Below are 19,915 nucleotides of genomic sequence, written 5' to 3'. Positions count from 1 at the left end.
CAACTCAATGGTGGCTCCCAGTGGCTTCGGGCCAGCTGCTGTCGGACAGGAGGGCCGGGCCGGTCTGCCTCTGGGCTACGCCTACCACAGCGTGGGCCGGCAGGTGGGATGCCCGAGGGACCGCGGGCCCCGGGCCCTGAAGCCTCCGGGGCTACGACCCTGTGAGCGGCCTGTGGGATCTGGGGCGGGGCACGAAGCGCCGAAAAGCTGGCTGTGTCCCACCCGCCCTGGGCTGGGAGGTCGCCAACTCCTCCGCCACCCCCCGGTCCCCGAGACCTCCGTTCCCCTGCCTAGGCGGGCGGCGGGGCCCTGCCGGGGCGGGCGGGCCGCTGGGCCGGCGGTAAGGCCCAAGCGCCTGCTAAGCTGCGCCTCAAGAGGCAGCCCGCGACGCCCCCAGTGTCTACGGCCAAACCACCCTAGACGGGCCCGATCTCGACTCGATCTCGGAAGCTAAGCAGGGTTGGGCCTGGTTAGTAGTTGGATGGGAGACGTCGCGGACGGGAGAGCTCCTGGGAACGCCAGGTGCTGTAGGCTTTTTGCCTCCCGCTACACACCTTCTCCTTTTGTCGACCGCGGCGGTCGTGGCGGTGGTGGAGGTGGCGGCGGCCGTCTCCGCCCCCGCCGGGTACCGCTGCAGGCCCCACCTCCTCAGGACCCTCCCACCACAGCAAGCGTCTGATGGGGCGCTCCCCGCCTGCCTGAGCGGCCAGGCGGCCAGAAGGCGTCCCTGGAAGGCAGCGGCACACCAGACGCTCCGTTGGTCCCCTGACGCGAAACAGACATGGCCGCGGACCCGGGTGCCGTCCATGCGGCCCGTGAGCCCCTCGACCTGCACCTGGCGGCCCCCACTGGAGCCCAGCCCCGGCGCCGCCACCTGTCTGCCGGGGGGGTGTCTCTCCACAGCTCCATCCGGAAAAAGCCCCCCCTCCACCGTTTCGCCGCGGCCGGGTGCCGGAGAGGGATAGAGGGCCCAGGCCGCTTCCGCGGGTCTGCCGGCCACCTGGGGCGGGGTCCTGAGCTCGGACGGTGGTGTGGGGGCAAGGGTGGTGTTGCTGGGTCTAAGGGGCTTTGCCAACTCAATGGTGGCTCCCACTGGCTTCGGGCCAGCTGCTGTCGGGCAGGAGGGCCGGCCCGGTCTGCGGCCGGGCTGCGCCCAGCGCAGCGTGGGCGGGCAGGTGGGATGCCCAAGGGACCGCAGGCCCCGGGCCCTGAAGCCTCCGGGGCCACATCCCTGTGAGCGACCTGCGGGATCTGGGGTGGGAGGCCAAGCGCCGAAAAGTTTGCTGGGTCCCGCCCGCCCTGGGCTGGGTGGTCGCCAACACCTCCGCCACCACCCGGTCCCCGAGACCTCCGTTCCTCTGCCTAGGCGGGCGGCGGGGCCCTGCCGGGGCGGGCGGGCCGCTGGGCTGGCGGTAAGGCCCGAGGGCCTGCTAAGCTGCGCCTCAAGAGGCAGCCCGCAACCCACCAACACCTACTGCCAAACCAGCCTAGACGGGCCCGATCAAGTCCGGATCTCGGAAGCTAAGCAGGGTCGGGCCTGGTTAGAACTTGGATGGGAAACCTCCTGGATGGGAGAGCTCCTGGGAATACCGGGTGCTGTAGGCTTTTTGCCTCCCGCTCCGCTTTCTCCTTTGGTCGCCCGCGGCGGCTGCGGCGGCGGCCGTCTCCGCCCCCGCCGGGTACCAGGTACCGCTGCAGGCCCCACCTCCTCAGGCCCCTCCCATCACAGCAAGCGTCCGATGGGGCACTCCCCACCTGCCTGAGCGGGCAGGCGGCCAGAAGGCGTCCCTGGAAGGCAGCGGCACACCAGACGCTCCGTTGGTCCCCTGACGCGAAACAGACATGGCCGCGGACCCGGGTGCCGTCCATGCGGCCCGTGAGCCCCTCGACCTGCACCTGGCGGCCCCCACTGGAGCCCAGCCCCGGCGCCGCCACCTGTCTGCCGGGGGGTGTCTCTCCACAGCTCCATCCCGAAAAAGCCCCCCCTCCACCGTTTCGCCGCGGCCGGGTGCCGGAGAGGGATAGAGGGCCCAGGCCGCTTCCGCGGGTCTGCCGGCCACCTGGGGCGGGGTCCTGAGCTCGGACGGTGGTGTGGGGGCAAGGGTGGCGTTGCTGGGTCTAAGGGGCTTTGCCAACTCAATGGTGGCTCCCACTGGCTTCGGGCCAGCTGCTGTCGGGCAGGAGGGCCGGCCCGGTCTGCGGCCGGGCTGCGCCTAGCGCAGCGTGGGCGGGCAGGTGGGATGCCCAAGGGACCGCAGGCCCCGGGCCCTGAAGCCTCCGGGGCCACATCCCTGTGAGCGACCTGCGGGATCTGGGGTGGGAGGCCAAGCGCCGAAAAGTTTGCTGGGTCCCGCCCGCCCTGGGCTGGGTGGTCGCCAACACCTCCGCCACCACCCGGTCCCCGAGACCTCCGTTCCTCTACCTAGGCGGGCGGCGGGGCCCTGCCGGGGCGGGCGGGCCGCTGGGCTGGCGGTAAGGCCCAAGGGCCTGCTAAGCTGCGCCTCAAGAGGCAGCCCGCGACCCAACAACACCTACTACCAAACCAGCCTAGACGGGCCCGATCAAGTCCGGATCTCCGAAGCTAAGCAGCGTCAGGCCTGGTTAGAACTTGCATGGGAGACCTCCTGGATGGGAGAGCTCCTGGGAATACCGGGTGCTGTAGGCTTTTTGCCTCCCGCTCCGCTTTCTCCTTTGGTCGCCCGAGGCGGCTGCGGCGGCGGCCGTCTCCACCCCCCGCCGGGTACCAGGTACCGCTGCAGGCCCCACCTCCTCAGGCCCCTCCCACCACAGCAAGCGTCTGATGGGGCACTCCCCACCTGCCTGAGCGGGCAGGCGGCCAGAAGGCGTCCCTGGAAGGCAGCGGCACACCAGACGCTCCGGGGGCGGCCTGACGCCACCCAGACGTGGCCGCGGACCCGGGTGCCGTCCGTTCGGCCCGCGAGCCCCGCGAGCTGCACCTGGCCGCAGCCACTGGAGCCCAGCCCCGGCGCCGCCACCTGTCTTCCGGGGTGTCTCTCCACAGCTCCATCCGGAAAAAGCACCCCCTCCGCCGTTTCGCCGCGGCCGTGGGCGGGAGCGGGATCGAGGGCCCAGGCCGCTTCCCCGGGCCTGCCGGCCACCAGGGGCGGGGTCCTGAGCTCGGACGGTGGCGTCGGGGCAAAGGTGGCTTTGCTGTGTCTAAGGGGCCGTGCCAACTCAATGGTGGCTCCCAGTGGCTTCGGGCCAGCTGCTGTCGGACAGGAGGGCCGGGCCGGTCTGCCTCTGGGCTACGCCTACCACAGCGTGTGCGGGCAGGTGGGATGCCCGAGGGACCGCGGGCCCCGGGCCCTGAAGCCTCCGGGGCTACGTCCCTGTGAGCGGCCTGTGGGATCTGGGGCGGGGCACGAAGCGCCGAAAAGCTGGCTGTGTCCCACCCGCCCTGGGCTGGGAGGTCGCCAACTCCTCCGCCACCCCCCGGTCCCCGAGACCTCCGTTCCCCTGCCTAGGCGGGCGGCGGGGCCCTGCCGGGGCGGGCGGGCCGCTGGGCCGGCGGTAAGGCCCAAGCGCCTGCTAAGCTGCGCCTCAAGAGGCAGCCCGCGACCCCCCCAGTGTCTACGGCCAAACCACCCTAGACGGGCCCGATCTCGACTCGATCTCGGAAGCTAAGCAGGGTTGGGCCTGGTTAGTAGTTGGATGGGAGACGTCGCGGACGGGAGAGCTCCTGGGAACGCCAGGTGCTGTAGGCTTTTTGCCTCCCGCTACACACCTTCTCCTTTTGTCGACCGCGGCGGTCGTGGCGGTGGCGGCGGTGGCGGCGGCCGTCTCCGCCCCCGCCGGGTACCGCTGCAGGCCCCACCTCCTCAGGACCCTCCCACCACAGCAAGCGTCTGATGGGGCGCTCCCCGCCTGCCTGAGCGGCCAGGCGGCCAGAAGGCGTCCCTGGAAGGCAGCGGCACACCAGACGCTCCGTTGGTCCCCTGACGCGAAACAGACATGGCCGCGGACCCGGGTGCCGTCCATGCGGCCCGTGAGCCCCTCGACCTGCACCTGGCGGCCCCCACTGGAGCCCAGCCCCGGCGCCGCCACCTGTCTGCCGGGGGGGTGTCTCTCCACAGCTCCATCCGGAAAAAGCCCCCCCTCCACCGTTTCGCCGCGGCCGGGTGCCGGAGAGGGATAGAGGGCCCAGGCTGCTTCCGCGGGTCTGCCGGCCACCTGGGGCGGGGTCCTGAGCTCGGACGGTGGTGTGGGGGCAAGGGTGGCGTTGCTGGGTCTAAGGGGCTTTGCCAACTCAATGGTGGCTCCCACTGGCTTCGGGCCAGCTGCTGTCGGGCAGGAGGGCCGGCCCGGTCTGCGGCCGGGCTGCGCCTAGCGCAGCGTGGGCGGGCAGGTGGGATGCCCAAGGGACCGCAGGCCCCGGGCCCTGAAGCCTCCGGGGCCACATCCCTGTGAGCGACCTGCGGGATCTGGGGTGGGAGGCCAAGCGCCGAAAAGTTTGCTGGGTCCCGCCCGCCCTGGGCTGGGTGGTCGCCAACACCTCCGCCACCACCCGGTCCCCGAGACCTCCGTTCCTCTGCCTAGGCGGGCGGCGGGTCCCTGCCGGGGCGGGCGGGCCGCTGGGCTGGCGGTAAGGCCCAAGGGCCTGCTAAGCTGCGCCTCAAGAGGCAGCCCGCAACCCACCAACACCTACTGCCAAACCAGCCTAGACGGGCCCGATCAAGTCCGGATCTCCGAAGCTAAGCAGGGTCGGGCCTGGTTAGAACTTGCATGGGAGACCTCCTGGATGGGAGAGCTCCTGGGAATACCGGGTGCTATAGGCATTTTGCCTCCCGCTCCGCTTTCTCCTTTGGTCGCCCGAGGCGGCTGCGGCGGCGGCCGTCTCCACCCCCCGCCGGGTACCAGGTACCGCTGCAGGCCCCACCTCCTCAGGCCCCTCCCACCACAGCAAGCGTCTGATGGGGCACTCCCCACCTGCCTGAGCGGGCAGGCGGCCAGAAGGCGTCCCTGGAAGGCAGCGGCACACCAGACGCTCCGGGGGCGGCCTGACGCCACCCAGACGTGGCCGCGGACCCGGGTGCCGTCCGTTCGGCCCGCGAGCCCCGCGAGCTGCACCTGGCCGCAGCCACTGGAGCCCAGCCCCGGCGCCGCCACCTGTCTTCCGGGGTGTCTCTCCACAGCTCCATCCGGAAAAAGCACCCCCTCCGCCGTTTCGCCGCGGCCGTGGGCGGGAGCGGGATCGAGGGCCCAGGCCGCTTCCCCGGGCCTGCCGGCCACCAGGGGCGGGGTCCTGAGCTCGGACGGTGGCGTCGGGGCAAGGGTGGCGTTGCTGTGTCTAAGGGGCCGTGCCAACTCAATGGTGGCTCCCAGTGGCTTCGGGCCAGCTGCTGTCGGACAGGAGGGCCGGGCCGGTCTGCCTCTGGGCTACGCCTACCACAGCGTGGGCGGGCAGGTGGGATGCCCGAGGGACCGCGGGCCCCGGGCCCTGAAGCCTCCGGGGCTACGTCCCTGTGAGCGGCCTGTGGGATCTGGGGCGGGGCACGAAGCGCCGAAAAGCTGGCTGTGTCCCACCCGCCCTGGGCTGGGAGGTCGCCAACTCCTCCACCACCCCCCGGTCCCCGAGACCTCCGTTCCCCTGCCTAGGCGGGCGGCGGGGCCCTGCCGGGGCGGGCGGGACGCTGGGCCGGCGGTAAGGCCCAAGCGCCTGCTAAGCTGCGCCTCAAGAGGCAGCCCGCGACCCCCCAAGTGTCTACGGCCAAACCACCCTAGACGGGCCCGATCTCGACTCGATCTCGGAAGCTAAGCAGGGTTGGGCCTGGTTGGTAGTTAGATGGGAGACGTCGCGGACGGGAGAGCTCCTGGGAACGCCAGGTGCTGTAGGCTTTTTGCCTCCCGCTACACACCTTCTCCTTTTGTCGACCGCGGCGGTCGTGGCGGTGGCGGCGGCCGTCTCCGCCCCCGCCGGGTACCGCTGCAGGCCCCACCTCCTCAGGACCCTCCCACCACAGCAAGCGTCTGATGGGGCGCTCCCCGCCTGCCTGAGCGGCCAGGCGGCCAGAAGGCGTCCCTGGAAGGCAGCGGCACACCAGACGCTCCGTTGGTCCCCTGACGCGAAACAGACATGGCCGCGGACCCGGGTGCCGTCCATGCGGCCCGTGAGCCCCTCGACCTGCACCTGGCGGCCCCCACTGGAGCCCAGCCCCGGCGCCGCCACCTGTCTGCCGGGGGGGTGTCTCTCCACAGCTCCATCCGGAAAAAGCCCCCCCTCCACCGTTTTGCCGCGGCCGGGTACCGGAGAGGGATAGAGGGCCCAGGCCGCTTCCGCGGGTCTGCCGGCCACCTGGGGCGGGGTCCTGAGCTCGGACGGTGGTGTGGGGGCAAGGGTGGCGTTGCTGGGTCTAAGGGGCTTTGCCAACTCAATGGTGGCTCCCACTGGCTTCGGGCCAGCTGCTGTCGGGCAGGAGGGCCGGCCCGGTCTGCGGCCGGGCTGCGCCCAGCGCAGCGTGGGCGGGCAGGTGGGATGCCCAAGGGACCGCAGGCCCCGGGCCCTGAAGCCTCCGGGGCCACATCCCTGTGAGCGACCTGCGGGATCTGGGGTGGGAGGCCAAGCGCCGAAAAGTTTGCTGGGTCCCGCCCGCCCTGGGCTGGGTGGTCGCCAACACCTCCGCCACCACCCGGTCCCCGAGACCTCCGTTCCTCTGCCTAGGCGGGCGGCGGGGCCCTGCCGGGGCGGGCGGGCCGCTTGGCTGGCGGTAAGGCCCAAGGGCCTGCTAAGCTGCGCCTCAAGAGGCAGCCCGCAACCCACCAACACCTACTGCCAAACCAGCCTAGACGGGCCCGATCAAGTCCGGATCTCCGAAGCTAAGCAGGGTCAGGGCTGGTTAGAACTTGGATGGGAGACCTCCTGGATGGGAGAGCTCCTGGGAATACCGGGTGCTGTAGGCTTTTTGCCTCCAGCTCCGCTTTCTCCTTTGGTCGCCCGCAGCGGCTGCGGCGGCGGCCGTCTCCACCCCCGCCGGGTACCAGGTACCGCTGCAGGCCCCACCTCCTCAGGCCCCTCCCACCACAGCAAGCGTCTGATGGGGCACTCCCCACCTGCCTGAGCGGGCAGGCGGCCAGAAGGCGTCCCTGGAAGGCAGCGGCACACCAGACGCTCCGGGGGCGGCCTGACGCCACCCAGACATGGCCGCGGACCCGGGTGCCGTCCGTTCGGCCCGCGAGCCCCGCGAGCTGCACCTGGCCGCAGCCACTGGAGCCCAGCCCCGGCGCCGCCACCTGTCTTCCGGGGTGTCTCTCCACAGCTCCATCCGGAAAAAGCACCCCCTCCGCCGTTTCGCCGCGGCCGTGGGCGGGAGCGGGATCGAGGGCCCAGGCCGCTTCCCCGGGCCTGCCGGCCACCAGGGGCGGGGTCCTGAGCTCGGACGGTGGCGTCGGGGCAAGGGTGGCCTTGCTGTGTCTAAGGGGCCGTGCCAACTCAATGGTGGCTCCCAGTGGCTTCGGGCCAGCTGCTGTCGGACAGGAGGGCCGGGCCGGTCTGCCTCTGGGCTACGCCTACCACAGCGTGGGCGGGCAGGTGGGATGCCCGAGGGACCGCGGGCCCCGGGCCCTGAAGCCTCCGGGGCTACGTCCCTGTGAGCGGCCTGTGGGATCTGGGGCGGGGCACGAAGCGCCGAAAAGCTGGCTGTGTCCCACCCGCCCTGGGCTGGGAGGTCGCCAACTCCTCCACCACCCCCCGGTCCCCGAGACCTCCGTTCCCCAGCCTAGGCGGGCGGCGGGGCCCTGCCGGGGCGGGCGGGCCGCTGGGCCGGCGGTAAGGCCCAAGCGCCTGCTAAGCTGCGCCTCAAGACCAGCCCGCGACCCCCCCAGTGTCTACGGCCAAACCACCCTAGACGGGCCTGATCTCGACTCGATCTCGGAAGGTAAGCAGGGTTGGGCCTGGTTAGTATGTTGGATGGGAGACGTCCCGGACGGGAGAGCTCCTGGGAACGCCAGGTGCTGTAGGCTTTTTGCCTCCCGCTACACACCTTCTCCTTTTGTCGACCGCGGCGGTCGTGGCGGTGGCGGCGGTGGCGGCGGCCGTCTCCGCCCCCGCCGGGTACCGCTGCAGGCCCCACCTCCTCAGGACCCTCCCACCACAGCAAGCGTCTGATGGGGCGCTCCCCGCCTGCCTGAACGCGCCCGATCTTGTCTCAATCTTGGAAGCTAAGCAGGGTCAGGCCTGGTTAGTACTTGGATAGGAGACCGCCTGGGAATACCAGGTGCTGTAGGCTTTTTGCCTCCCACTCAGCCTTAAAACAAAACAAAAACAAAAAAACCTTCACTCCAGTGGGTGGATTTCTGTGGTATAAGTGTTCTCCAGTTTGTGAGTCACCCACCCAGCAGTTATTGGATTTGATTTTATTGTGATTTCGTCCCTCCTACCGTCTTATTGTGGCTTCTCCTTTGTCTTTGGATGTGGGGTATCTTTTTTGTGAGTTCCAGTGTCTTCCTGTTGATGATTGTTCAGCAGTTAGTTGTGATTCTGGAGTTCTCGCAAGAGGGAGTGTGAGCACGTCCTTCTACTCTGCCATCTTCTTGGCTTGTTAACTTAGTAGTCCCTGCTTTCTAGATGTTATTGTCTAGTGATAGAAAGAAGTAAATAGATGCGCACTGCACGTTGAAGTCAGGCGAGGAGAGGGCGTCCAGATTTCACCGTTCCCCTAGGACTTGTTGCACCTAAGCTCAGATACCTTGCTTAGTTCACAAGGCACAAGTCTGTCACATCACTGTCTCCAGGCAAAAAGTTTCTCCAGGTACTTACGTTCTCCCTGATGAGAACCTCTTCCCTGCTTGCCTTCAGGCTTGGCGCCCACCACACACTCAGCCTGGCTGACTCATGCGGAGCTGGCTCAGGACTCAACCCCCCCACTGCCCCTGCTGGGTTAGGTGCTTCCACACACCCCAGGCTCTCCTCCCTGTAGCGGCTTTCCCACTGCATACAATGACCCTGTCCTGCTCTGGAGAATGACTCTCTAGCAGGCAGGGTCTATAGTTTGTGAACCTTTTTTTTTACATTGTGCTTAAAATACACATATCAAAATTTACCATTTTGACCTTTTTAAGTGTATAGTTCAGCGGTGTTAAGTACACTGATAATGTGGTACAACCATCTCCAGTGTCCATTTCTAAGACTTATTCATCAATCCAAATTGACATCCTGTACCCATTACACGGTAACACCCCATCTCCCCTCCCCCAGCCCCCATAACCTCTCTTCCGCATTCTCTACCTAGGAACTGGCCTGTTCTAAGTGGGATCATACATTATTTGTCCTGTTGTCTCTGGCCTATTTCATGTAGCATAATGTTTTCAAGGTTCTTCCTTATTGTAGCCTGTGTCAGAATTTCCTTCCTGTTTAAGGAGTAATGCATTCCATTGCATGGATCGTATAGCTTGTGAATCTTTACACTCCCAGGCTTGACCCAGCCCTTGGCAAGTGTTTCTTGGATGAACAAATAAATGTGTGGTCCATCCCTGAGAGGCGGACATATGCCCGAGTTAGTTGAAGACATTCAAGTGATTCCCCAGGAAAAGACACCAGTTACCAATGGAAACTTTCAATGCAAACATAAATATAAGTAAAACATCAACATAAATAAAAATAAAAATTTTAATTTTCACAGAAGAGAATAATCAACATTTTCCCCCTGAGTGTCATCAGGAGCTTAAAAGAACTCCTGTTATTGAAATCCAATGTCAAAATGACGTCTCTGAGATTTTTCTTTCAATGCCTGGGCTCAAGTCCACCCTGCAGAGGAGAACTCAGCAGGAGATGATCCCTCCTCCACCCGCAGCATCTACCCTAGTCTCCCCTCTCCCATCCCGCATGCTCCCTCCCCTTGTACAGCCTTGTCCATCCCAGCCCTCAGAGCTGGCAAGGCTGCCACTGGCACGCCCCCAGTCACTTCACAAGCTCTTCTTCTTACAGTCCTCCTTTTCTCTCATGGTTGGATAGTATTCTATTGTATAAATATACCACAATTTCTTTGTTAATTTATTTGTTGATAGTCATTTAATTTATTTCCATATCATGGCTGTTGTGAGTAATGCTGCCATCAACATGGGAGTGCAAGTGTCTCTTCAGTAACCAGTTTCCATTTCCTGTGGGTTTATACCCAGGAGCGGGACTGCTGCATCACATGGTGGTTCTACTTTTCATTTTTGAGGAACTTCCATACTGTTCTCCACAGTGCGGCACCAGTTGACAATCCCACAAACAGTTCACAAAGTTTCCCTTTTCTCCATATTCTCATTAACGTTTGTTATTTTTGTCTTCTTGATGATCAACATTCTAATAGATGTGAGGTGAGACCACATCATGGTTTCGATTTGCATTTCCCTGATGATTAGTGATGTTGAGCACCTTTTCATGTCCCTGTTGGTAATTTGTATGTCTTCTTTGAAAAACTGTCTGTTTAGTTCCTCTGCTCATTTTTTAATCAGATTGTTTTATGAGTCTTATGAGTTCTTTATATGTTTTATATATTAACCCCTATTCTGATATATAGTTTGCAAAATGTTTCTCCCATCCTGCAGGTTGCCTTTTCACTTTGTTGATTGTTTCTTTTACTGTGCAGAAGCTTTTAAGTTTGATGTAGTCCCATCTGTTGATTAGGTTGTTGTTGTTTGTGCTTTTGATGTCACATCCAAAATATCATTGACAAGACCAATATTGAGGACAGTCTTCCCTACGTTTTCTTCTAGGAGTTTTATGGTTTCAGATCTTAGGTTTAATTGTTTGATCCATTTTGAGTTAATTTTCTGAGTTGTGTAAGATAGTAGTCCAATTTCATTTTTCTTCATGTGGTTCTCCAGTTTTCCCAAAACCATTGTTGAAGAGACTGTCCTGTCCCCACTGGAAGTTTCTGCCTTCATTATTCGATTTTAGCTGTATGTATATGCAGGGGTTTAATTCTGGACTTTCCATTCTGTTCCATTAGTCTATGGGTCTATTTTTATGCCAGTATTATTACTGAATTAATTACTATAGCTTTGTAGTATAGTTTGAAATTAGAAACCATCATGCTTACGGTTTTGCTTTTCTTTCTCTATTACTTTGGCCATGTGGGATTTTTTTTTGTCATTTCATCCAAATTTTAGGATTGTTTTTTCTATTTCCATAAAAATGCCCCTGGATCACCCATACCGGGAGCATGTGGCAGGTGTGGCAGCCAGCGACATGTCCCTCTTCTGCTGGGCAGTGCCCTGGGAGCCCTGTGCACACTGTCTCCACCCCTGTTGCACTGTGTGAACCCAAAGGTAAACTAAACTCTCAAACCCCTCCAAAACAAATTGCCACTGGAATTTTGATAAGGTTTGATTTGACGTTTTCACAAAATTAACTCTTTCAAATAATGAACACAGGATGTGTTTCCATTTATTTGTGTCTTCTTTGATTTTTTTCCCTAAAGTCTTGTAGTTTTGGTTGTACAGATCTTTCACTTTCATGGTTAAATTTATTCCTAGGTATTCTGTTGTGTTTGATGCTATTGTGAATCTTTCTGTGAGTTTTCTTTAATTCTTTTTCAGATGTGTCATTGTTAGTTTATAGAAAAGCAACTGGTTTCTGTGCATTGATTTTATATCCAGCAAATTTACGGAATTCATTGATTACATCCAACAGATTTTTAGTTGAGTTGGAATTTTTAATATATAAGATCATAGCATCAGCCAAATAGCAAAAATTTACTTGTTCTTTTCCAATTTATATGTCTTTTATTTCTTTGTCTTGGCTGATTTCTGTAGTTAGGACTTCCAGAATTATGTTGAATAAGAGTAGAGAGAGTCAGCACTCTTATCTTGTTCCTGATCTTAGAGGAAAAGCTTTCAATTTTTCTCCATCAAGTATGATGTTAGCTCTATGTTTGTTGTACATGTCCTTAATATATTGAGGTGTGTTCTTTCTATCCCCAGTCGGTTGAGGGTTTTTATCATGAAGCGATGTTGTATTTTATTAAAAGCTTTTACTGCGTCTATTGAAATGATCATATAATCTTTATCTTTCACTTTTTTTTTTTTTGGCAGTACACGGGCCTCTCACTGTTGTGGCCTCTCCCGTTGCAGAGCACAGGCTCCCGACGCACAGTCTCAGCGGCCATGGCTCACGGGCCTAGCCGCTCCACGGCATGTGGGATCTTCCCAGACCGGGGCATGAACCCATGTCCCCTGCATCAGCAGGCGGACTCTCAACCACTGCGCCACCAGGTAAGCCCATGTTCTTCACTTTATTAATGTGGGGTATCACATTTTGATTTGCATACATCAAACACTCCTTGCATCCCAGGGATGAATCCAACTTGGTTATGGTGTATGATCCTTTTCATGTGTTCTTGGATTTGGTTTGCGAGTATTTTGTTGAGAGTTTTTCTATCTACGTTTATCAGGGATATTGGTCTATAGTTGTTTTCTTTTAAATTAATTAATTAATTTGGTTGTGCCAGGTCTTAGCTGTGGCTTGCTGGCTACTTAGTTGTGGCATGTGAACTCTTTAGTTGTGGCATGCAAACTCTTTAGTTGCAGCATGCATGTGGGATCTAGTTCCCTGACCAGGGATCCCGAACCTGGGCCCCCTGCATTGGAAGTATGGAGTCTTAACCACTGTGCCACAAGGGAAGTCCCTATAGTTTTCTTTTCTCGTGCTGTCCTTATCTGGCTTTGGTATCAGAGCAATGTTTGCATCATAGAAAAAGTTTGGACATGTTTCCTCCTCTTCAAATTTTGGAAGACTTTAAGAAGAACTGGTGTTAATTTTTCCTTAGACATTTGATAGAATTCACCAGTGAAGCTATCTGGTCCTGAGGTTTTCTGTGCTGAGAGGTTTTAGATTACTGATTCAATCACCTTCCTCATTATTTGTCTGTCAGACTTGCTATTTTTTTTCCTGGTTCAGTCAGTCTTGGTAGGTTGTATGATTCTAGGTAATTACCCATTTCTTGTAGGTCATTTTTGTTGGCATAAAGTTTTTCATAGTAGTTTCTCATGATCTTATGTATTTCTGGATTAACAGTTTAATGTCTCCTCTTTCATTTCTAACTTTGTTTTTCTCTTTTTTCTTAGTTAATGTAGCTAAAGCTTCCTCAGTTTTGTTTATTTTTTATAAAAGATCCCTCCTATTGTTTTCTGCTCTCTATTGTCATTATTTCCACTCTGGGCTTTATTTCCTTTCTTCTGCTAAATTTGGGTTTACTTTGTTCTACTTTTTCTAGTTCCTTGGGGTGTAAAGTTAGGTTGTGTATTTTCTTTTATTTATTTATTTTTAATAAATTTATTTATTTTATTTATTTATTTTTGGCTGCATTGGGTATTCATTGCTGCGTTCAGGCTTTCTGTAGTGGCGGTGAGTGGGGGCTACTCTTCGTTGTGATGTGCGGGTTTCTCATTGCGGTGGCTTCTCTTGTTGCAGAGCGTGGGCTCTAGGCATGTGGACTTCAGTAGCTGTGGCACATGGGCTCGGTAGCTGTGGCTCATGGCCTCTAGAGTGGAGCGCAGGCTCAGTAGTTGTGGCACATGGGCTTAGTTGCTCCAGAGCATGTAGGAATCTTCCCAGACCAGGGATCGAACCAGTGTTCCCTGCATTGGCAGGCAGATTCTTAACCACTGTGCCACCAGGGAAGCCCCAGGTTGTGTATTTTAGGCTTTTCTAATGTTACTCTATGAATATTTCTCTATAAACCTCCCTCTGTGGACTGCTAGGGGTTTTGGTAAGTTTTGTTCCTATTTTCATTTGCTTTGAGACTTTCTTTGATTTCTTCTTTGAGCCATTGATTTTTTCATGAATGTTTTGTTTAGTTTCCTTTATTTGTGGATTTTCCAGCTTTCCTCCTTGTTGTTGATTCTAGTTTAAATTATTGTGGTTCGAAAGGATACCTGGTATGATTTCAATCTTCCTAAACTTGCTAAGAGTTGTTTTATGTCCTATCGTATAATCAATCCTTAGAAATGTGCAGTGTGCACTTATGTAGAATGTATATTCTGCTGCTGTTGGATGGTATGTCCTATAGGTGCCTTGTACATCCATTTGGTCTAATGTATGGTTTAAGTTCATCATTTCTTGCTGATTTTTGGTCTGGATGATCTATCAATTGTTGAAAGTGGGATGCTGAAATACCTTACTATTAATCTTTCTATGTCTCCCTTCATATCTGTTAGTATTTACTTAATGTATTTAGGTGTTTCAGCGTTGGGTGTGTATGTGTTTATTATTATATCTTTTTGATGGATTGAGTACTTTATCATTTTACTTTTTTTAAATAAATTTATTTATTTTTGGCTTCATTAGGTCTTAGTTGCTGTGCTCAGGCTTTCTTTTCAGTTGCAGTGAGCAGGAGCTACTCTTCGTTGCGGTGCGCAGGCCTCTCATTAAGGTGGCTTCTCTTGTTGCGGATCACAGGCTCTAGGTGTGTGGGCTTCAGTAGTTGTGGCACATGGGCTCAGTAGTTGTGCCTTGTGGGCTCTAGAGCGAAGGCTCAGTAATTTTGGCACAGGGGCTTAGTTGACCCACTGCATGTGGGATCTTCCCAGACCAGGGGTCGAGTCCACGTCCCCTGCATTGGCAGGTGGATTCTTAACCACTGGGCCACCAGGGAAGCCCACTTTATCATTTTATAATCACCTTCTTTGTCGCTTGTTAGTATTTTTGGCTTAAAGTCTATTTTGTCAGATATAAGTGTAGTTTTTCCCACTTTGTATTGGTTTCCAGGTGCATGGAATATAATTTTCTGTCCTTTCACTTTGATTCTATGTTTGTCCTTAAATCTGAAATGGGTCTTTCTTACAGTTGGGTGTCATTATTTTAAATTCATTCAGCCACTCTGGGACTTTTAATGGTGAAATCAATCCAGTTACGTTTAGAGTAATTATTGATATGTAGGGATTTACTAATGCCAGTTTATGACTTGCTTTCTTGTTGTTTTGTATTTGCATAGTTTCTTTCCCTGTCTTTCTCAGCCTACTTCATAAATTGCTTAATTTCCCTGGTGGTACGCTCTGTTTCCCCTTTCTTTGCCTTTTGTGGATCTACTCTAGTTTTTGCTTTGTGGTTATTTTGTGAATTATATAAAACATCTAATAGATAAAATAGTCCATTTTAACCCAGAATTGCCAAAGCAATCCTAAGGAAAAAGAACAAAGCTGGAGGCATAAACTGCCCAGACTTCAGACTATACTACAAAGCTACATTAATCAAAATGGCATGGCATTGGCACAAAAACAGACATATAGATCAATGGAACAGAATAGAGAGCCCAGAAATAAACCCACACTCCTACAGTCAATTAATCTTTGACAGAGGAGACAAGAATGTAAAATGGAGAAAAGACAATCTCTTCAGCAAGTGGAGTTGGGAAAGCTGGACAGCCACATGCAAATCAATGAAGTTAGAACACTCCCTCACACCATACACATAAATAAACTCAAAATGGCTTAAAGACTTAAGTATAAGTCATGATACCATAAAACTCTTAGAAGGGAACATAGGCAAAACATTCTCTGAAATAAATTGTAGCAATGTTTTCTTAGGCCAGTCTACCAAGGCAATAGAAATAAAAGCAAAAATAAACAAATGGGCAATCAAACTTAAAAGCTTTTTCACAGCAAAGGAAACCATTAACAAAAAGAAAAGACAATATACAGACTGGGAGAAAACGTTTGCAAATGATGCAACCGACAATGGATTAATTTCCAAAATATACAAATAGCTCCTGCAATTCAATAACAAAAAACAAATAACCCAATTGAAACATGGGCAGAAGCCATAAATAGACAATTCTCCAAAGAAGACATACATATGGCCAATAGGCACAGGAAAATATGCTCAACATAGAATAACCTATAATGGAAAACAATCTGAAAAAGAGTATCTATTTATAGGTTTGTAATGTTTTCAGCTACTTTTTTTGGCCATGCCATGTGGCTTGTGGAATCTTAGTTCCTTGACTAAGGATGAAACCCGGGACCACGGCAGTGAAAGCACCGAGCCCTAACCACTGGACTGCCAGGGAATTCCCTCAGCTACTATTTCTTTAAAGAAACTATCTGCCCCCTTCTTCATCTCTTCTTCTGGAATCCCAGTTCGTTGGATATTCGCCTTTCTGAAGGAAACCAATGGCTCTCTCAGGCTGTCTTCACTCTTAGGAAACCTTAGTTCTATTCCTCTTCTAACTGTATGCTTCCTACGGTTGTATCCTCCAGGTCACCCATTCTTCCACCTGGTCTGCCTTGCCGCACATGCTGTCCATTGCATTCTTCATCTCATTCATTCATTGAGTCTTTCAGTCCACAATATTTTTATAATTTCAAAATCTTTGGTAAGGAAATCCTTCTTTTCCTTACATTTATATTTATTACCGGGTTTACTGAATTGCCTTTTTGAGTTTTCTTGTAGCTTGTTGAATTTCTTCTTAATAGATATTTTGAATTCTTTATCAGTTAGATCATAATATTCCATGCCTTTGTGTTCAGTTGCTGGAGAATTTTCTCTTTGCGATAACATATTTCCCTGGGTTTTCGTAGTGTTTAAATATATGCAACTGTGCTATCACCTTTGAAGTAGCAGACACCCTTCTTAGGTAAGGATTTATGTTTACTTTGGTTCTTACAATGGACCCAGTGGGCTATTAGAAACATTTATTTTGTATTCCAGAAGGTGGCACTGTAAGTCAAGTTTGTGGTTTCTCCCTTGCCCACTGATTGCAGCCTGTTTTCTGAGCAAGCTCCCCGTCTCCTGGATGCGTCTCTACGGAGGCACTAGGTGTGCACACACAAGCTGGCATCAGAGTCGGCGGAGGCGTGGGATTAGCAGTGAGGCTTTGGGGACGTCTGCAGCCCGGGTGGGAGACTCTGTTGTGGGGTAATCCAAGCCTAGTGGGCAGATCCCATGCTGACTTCTGAAGCAGACAGCAGGAACCTGCTCCTATAATGTTCTAGCATTCCTATCTGCTTTCTTTCCTTGCTCTTTCCACTGCCCAGTCATGGAGGTCCCTCCTCGGAGACCCGGGTGCTGCTGGAGACAAACAGGTTTCTCCAACCGTGACCTGTACAGCTGGGTAGCTGTGTGGTTACCACTTTCCACATTCTCGTTGGGAGAGGTCACAGCTCCTGCCACCCAGGCAGCACTGTCCTGGGAAGGGGGACGTTCTGGCATAGTCCTCCCACTCCTGATGTCCCCATCTGTCTGTCCCACGCCAGTGGCCTGCTGGACTCTCTCTCCAGGCAGGCTGGGCTTGTACAATCTTTCTTGCCTGTGAGTATCTGCCCAGGTCAGAACTCTCCAGTGAGGGAAAGTTCTCTGACTCCTTGGATCCACAGCCCTTACCAAGGCCTTATTTGTTTATTTGTGGATATATATTTGGATAGCCCTCTGAGTCCCTTGGCCTAGAGTGCTCAACACTTTTTTTCCTTTATGTCTATCTAATTAGTTGTTTACCAAGGGAGGTGGGGAGAAAGGAGGAGTGACTTCCGTTTTTATGAGCAGACGTCACTGCCTAGAAATCTATACATTCACATTTATTTATACTTCTGCACAAAATCAAGTATAGTTCTGAGTTGCTAATTAATTACTACTTTATTAATACTTGAGTATTTATTAATAATTTTGGAGAGTGACAAAGCTCCAAACTCACAGCTCTTTCCCCCTTCCTTGTGTTATAAACCTAAAATCCCCAAAGGATGATGCAGGAGACAATGACATTCTTGGGTGTGATTTGGTTGCTTTCAAATCCCTGTTCCAACACTTACTAAAGAGTAACCTTAGAAAGATTATATCACCTGTTTTTTTGTTTTTTTGTTTTTGCTACACGGGCCTCTCACTGTGTGGCCTCTCCCGTTGCAGAGCACAGGCTCCGGACGCACAGGCTCAGTGGCTATGGCTCACAGGCCCAGCCGCTCCGCGGCATGTGGGATCTTCCCAGATCGGGGCACAAAGCCTTGTCCCCTGCATCGGCAGGTAGACTCTCAACCACTGCACCAGGGAAGCCCTATATCACCTCTTAAAATCTTGGTTTACTCATCTGAAAAATGGAGCTGATAATAATGATTCTTACTTAGGAGAGAATAAATGTTCATCATTATAATGATCATCAGGATCATCATCATTATTGCATCTTTTTTTTCCGCCCCTTGGGCTGCACCACGTGGCTTGCAGGATCTCAGTTCCCCGACCAGGGATTGAACCAGGGTTACAGCAGTGAAAGCATGGAGTCCTAACCACTAGTCAACCAGGGAACTCCCTGCATTTTTTAAAGAGTTACACAGAATTCCATCGTGTAGACATAAAGTTGTTACTGAACAACCGTGTGCGTGACGCTCTGTGAAGTGAAAGGTTTCGGAGTTTGGAGCAGAGAAAGGTTTATTGCAGGGCCAAGAAAGGAGCTGGTGGCTTATGTCCCCCAAACCCCAAGCTCCTTGAAGGGTTTCAGCAAAGCACATTTAAAGGCAAGGTGAGGGAGGGGTGTGGTTGGTTGTTGTAGATTTCTTGGTGTTGTAATCCTTTGTTCTTGCGGCTGTCCACGTGGGTCAGGTCACAATATTCCTGTAAACCTCTAACAAGACAAATGTTATTCTCTGTTCTGCAACTTTTTATCTCTATATGAATGGAAAGGAGTTAATACTCTTAAAGGTCAGAGTCTTGAGAATGGGCTATCCTATGTATTTCAGGCTATAGGCAACATTCTTTTATAAAAGGTGCAGAGCCAGCATGACTAAGCACAGGAAAAGGAACAGATCTAATATGGAGTCAGATTTGTTCTTTCCCATTACAAAGTTATATATCTATTCAATGCTCCCTAAAGTTGCATTTAAATGCAGTGCTCAAACTATTTTGCCAGCATGTAAGAGGATGCTAAGATGAAAAATTTCACTGAGAGGCTATCTCTCTCCATATATATACCTATCTCTCTGTCTGTCTATCCATCCATCCATCCATCTTATCTATCTATCATTTATCAAATACCATAGTGAACTGACCATCCTAGGTGTATGAATTAGCTACTGTTGCATAACAAATTACCCCAAAATTGAGTGGTTTAAAATACGAGCATTGGGCTTCTCTGGTGGTGCAGTGGTTAAGAATCTGCCTGCCAATGAAGGGGACACGGGTTCAAGCCCTGGGATGGGAAGATTCCACATGCCTCAGAGCAACTGAGCCTGTGGGCCACACTACTGAGCCTGTGCTCTAGAACCCAGGAGCCACAGCTACTGAAGCCTGCGAGCCTAGAGCCTGTGCTCTGCAACAAGAGAAGCCACGACAATGAGAATCCTGTGCACTGCAATGAAGAGTAGCCCCCACTCACCACAACTAGAGAAAGCCCACACACAGCAACAAAGACCCAACGCAGACAAAAATAAATAAATTTATATAAAAAGAAAAAAAATGAGCATTTATTATCTAACACATTTTCTTGGGACAGAAATCTAGGTGTGGCTTAGCTGGGCCTTTTGGCTAGGGGCCACTCACAGGCTGCAGTATCTAGCGGCTCACCTGGGGATAGGGTTTCCTTTAAGCTCATTCATGGGGCCACCAGCAAGATCTAGGTCCTCTCAGGCTGTTAGACTGAGGGCCTAGCTCCTCACTGGCTGTGGTGGGAAATCACGTTCTGTTCCTTGGCTCACGCGTCTCTCCTTAGGGCACCTGGCTTCCCCTGAGTGAGCAAGAAGGGACAGAAAGAGAGCAAAGTGTGTGAGGCGAATGTCACACTGTTTCATAGGTTGATTTCAGAAGTAACATCCACTACTTTTGCTGTGTTCTATTTGTTAGAAATAAGTCACTGGGTCCAACCCACGCCAAAGGGGAGGGAGTCACACAAGTGTGTGAAGAAGAGGAGGTGGGGATCACTGGGAGCCAACCTAGAAGCTGCTTCTCACGCTCGGAACTTGCAAAAATGAAGCAACTCAAAACTACTCTCACGAT

At 53.9% G+C, this 19,915-nt stretch overlaps 3 pseudogenes; all 3 read left to right on the top strand.

Annotated features, from left to right (window-relative positions):
• Positions 1–398: 398 nt before the first annotated feature.
• On the top strand, positions 399–534 carry LOC125961147 (uncharacterized; annotated as a pseudogene).
• Positions 535–3,589: 3,055 nt separating this feature from the next.
• LOC125961146 (uncharacterized) lies at positions 3,590–3,725 on the top strand (annotated as a pseudogene).
• Positions 3,726–5,720: 1,995 nt separating this feature from the next.
• Positions 5,721–5,856, top strand: LOC125961170 (uncharacterized; annotated as a pseudogene).
• The last annotated feature ends 14,059 nt before the right edge of the window (positions 5,857–19,915 follow it).

This window comes from Orcinus orca, chromosome 14 (genome assembly GCF_937001465.1).
Source record: "Orcinus orca chromosome 14, mOrcOrc1.1, whole genome shotgun sequence".
Classification (NCBI taxonomy): domain Eukaryota; kingdom Metazoa; phylum Chordata; class Mammalia; order Artiodactyla; family Delphinidae; genus Orcinus; species Orcinus orca.
The sequence above is the reverse complement of the archived record's forward strand: the minus strand, read 5'-3'. Positions and strand labels throughout refer to the sequence as shown.